Source organism: Schistocerca americana, chromosome 7 (assembly GCF_021461395.2).
Source record: "Schistocerca americana isolate TAMUIC-IGC-003095 chromosome 7, iqSchAmer2.1, whole genome shotgun sequence".
In the NCBI taxonomy this organism is placed as follows: domain Eukaryota; kingdom Metazoa; phylum Arthropoda; class Insecta; order Orthoptera; family Acrididae; genus Schistocerca; species Schistocerca americana.
Genome location: NC_060125.1, coordinates 594,857,664 through 594,861,197, shown reverse-complemented (window position 1 = coordinate 594,861,197; position 3,534 = coordinate 594,857,664).

The window sequence follows — 3,534 nt, the reverse complement described above, 5'->3', positions numbered from 1 at the left end:
ATAATGTATATTCTCGCATGCTAGGTGTTCAGTTGTGTTGTATGATACTTTGATAAATATTCTGTTTCCTGATTGAGTTACCCTCCCCACCTCTCCCCCACCCCTCGTTCGTTATCTCTTTTCAGATGTGATGATGGTACGTAAGGCACTGAAACCGGTCATCTAATATACAGGGTATTTCATGGTCAGGAATGGATTCCTCATATAACAAGAAGAAAAAAAAGTTTTACGTCCCATGTTTACTAGACTTTTTTCTTCTTGTTATATAAGGAATAAATCCGGGAAGTTTCGCCGTCGACTTTTGAAACACTCTATAAAAATGAATATTTTTTGTCTTCAATGCATTCCTATTACGATGAAACTTTGGTGAGTTGTAGTTTGTACGCTCGTGAAAGTTTCTGTGGAGGGTAAAAGCCGCCTATCATATACGAGGGAGGGGGGGGGGGGTAGAAGGGGGAAGGTGAAAAGGGCATTGCAAAGAAACTTCACTCAGGAACGTCTGGAGCAATTTCAATGAAATATTTGCACGTACGTTAGATATCCCTAGCACTGCTAGGGGTGGTGGTGACGATGAAAAGAAGTGATATGCAGAAATGTTCGAAAACGAGCTGTTGACATTGGCATCGTGTTCAGGACCGGTTTAAAGCCCAAATGACACTAGCCGGTGCTTGGGGCGCCAGCCTGGGAGGGATTCCGAAGGGCAAGATTTATATACAATTAGCAGCGAAAACTGACACAGATGAAAGCGTATGGAGGAAAAGGGCGGACGTATGCCAAATGATAACTAGCTTGTGTGCAAAAATGTTCTCGAACCTTCCCTAAGCGTGTTTCGAGGCCAAAAATGGTGCAACTTTCATTCCGTCCGCCTGCGACATCGGCACCCCGCATGACAGAACAGAAATGAGGGATGCTTTCATCACAGCGAATGGAGGTGGTTATGGTACGACCGAGGCCGCTGCCCGAGATAGCTCTATCTCAGCCAACGGCCGCCAGGACCCGCTACCCGAGCACCGCGGCTCGACAGCAGCGTCAGAGGCCGCGATCAACAAGCGGACAATTTTCCTACGCCACTCACGTGAACGGAAACAGTCCCAGAAGATCCATCCTCCACCGGCCTTCTCAGCCGCCACCCCGCCGGCCAGAAGGCAGTTCGACACTCCGTCCAGACTTGAGGGATCTGCCATCCCGGGCACAACAACCACGTGCGTCGTCTGCTGGTAGTCCTGGATTGTCACGAGTCGTAGCTTCGGACTGTGACTCAAGAGCGTCGTGTAGCGGTGGTGTGGCCACCCTGGACGGCTTTGTGGTAATGGTGCGCCGACCACTCTCCAGTAGTTTCATTTACGTCTTTTCTTTCTCGAACGAGATACTTGTGACGGAAACATTTTACTTTGTTATTCTTCAGTTATAAGATCCGAAGTGGGATCCATACTTTGTTTCTTGCTTAGATTTTGTTTTGTTTCAACTACATTGTCGACATCAGCAATGTTCTTGTTTACTGATTTTTCCCAATAAAGTCAGACTGAGGGATATCGTTCGCGTTTTATCTCTGCTACCGCAGACACAGCAAATGGTTCCTCAATGCCACAGATACATTTAACGTCCTCTGCACCCTCTAATGTGTAAAGAAAAAAGTGGAGAATCACATTTGCCAGCTATAGTCCTTTTTCTCGAAACTACACTCAGTTACTGTCAGAATTACAAGTTTCCTCAGAATTCAAATCAACCAGCAATGTGAAATTCATTAGAGATGTGGATGATATATCTGTACGAATATGTGTGAAATGTGTTACATGTTTGTGAAAAGTGTGTGTGTGTGAAGTACATGTGACACTGGCGAGCGCGAGCCAAGCGACGACACGCGCAAAAGAGTATATGTTAATAAAAGTACTATGCGAACGAGGCAGAAAAACAAAAATTTACTCCCAATATTGCAAACCTACGTTTCTAGCTTTTGTAGACTTAGAGAAAGCTTTTGACAATGGTGGCTGAAATACTCTCTTTCAAATTCTAAAGGTGGCAGTGGTAAAATACAGGGAGCCAAAGGCTATTTACAATTAGTACAGAAAGCAGATGGCAGTTATAAGAGTCGAGGGGCACGAAAGGGAAGCAGTGGTTGAGAAGGGAGTGAGACAGGGTTTTAGCCTCTCCCCGATGTTATTCAATCTGTATATTGAGCAAGCATGTAGTCGAATTAAGGCTGGTGATGCTGAATGAATTAGATTAGGAAATGAGACACTTAAAGTAGTAAAGGAGTTTTGCTATTTGGGGAGAAAAATAACTGATAATGGTCGAAGTAGAGAGGATATAAAACGTAGACTGGCAATGGCAAGGAAAGCGTTTCTGAAGAAGAGAAATTTGTTAACATCGAGTGTAGATTTAAGTGTCAGGAAGTCGTTTCTGAAAGTATTTGTATGGAGTGTAGCCATGTATGGAAGTGAAACATAGACGATAAATAGTTTGGGCAAGAAGAAATAGAAGCTTTCGAAATGTGGTGCTACAGAAGAATGCTGAAGATTAGATGGGTAGATCACATAACTAATGAGGAGGTATTGAATAGAATTGGGGAGAAGAGGAGTTTGTGGCACAAGTTGACAAGAAGAAGGGTCCGGTTGGTAGGACATGTTCTGAGGCATCAAGGGATCACAAATTTGGCATTGGAGGGCAGCATGGAGGGTAAAAATCGTAGAGGGAGACCAAGAGATGAATAGACTAAGCAGATTCAGAAGGATATAGGTTGCAGTAAGTACTGGGAGATTTAGAAGCTTGCACAGGATAGAGTAGCATGGAGAACTGCATCAAACCAGTCTCAGGACTGAAGATAACAACAATCACGTATTACTACAAATGTTATCTGTATTATTATGTTTTAATGATTTTTTCTGTACCTTTGTAATTGAATTCTCATGTTATAAAATTGTCATTGACACCAGTTCATCAAATTAAGTAACTTGTAAGCATTCATTTCAGTGCACACGTTTCTGTTGGTCATAGTATATGCACAATATGTGAGAAGTTCGGAGTGTTTGTGTTTCAATTTGTCGACATCAGCAATGTTCTTGTTTATTGAGTTTTCGCAATAAAGTCAGATTGAGGAATATCGTTCGCGTTTTATCTCTGCTACCACAGACACAGCAAATGCTTCCTCAAAGCCACAGATACATTTAACCTCCTCTGTACCCTATACTGTGTAAAAAAAAGTGGAGAACCACGTTTGCCAGCGATAGTTTACAACTTTCCTCAGAATTCAAATTAACCAGAAATGCAAAATTCATCAGAGATGTGGATGATACATCTGTACGAATATGTGTGAAATGTGCTACATGTTTGTGAAATAAATGTGTGTGTGTGTATGTGTGTGTGTGTGTGTGTGTGTGTGTGTGTGTGTGTGTGTGTGAAGTACATGTGACACTGGCGAGCGCGAGCGATGCCACGGGCAAAAGGATATATGTTAATAAAAATACTTTGCGATCGAGGCAGAAAAACAAAAATTACTAGCAGTATTACCATCGCTACATCTTAGTAATTTCACAG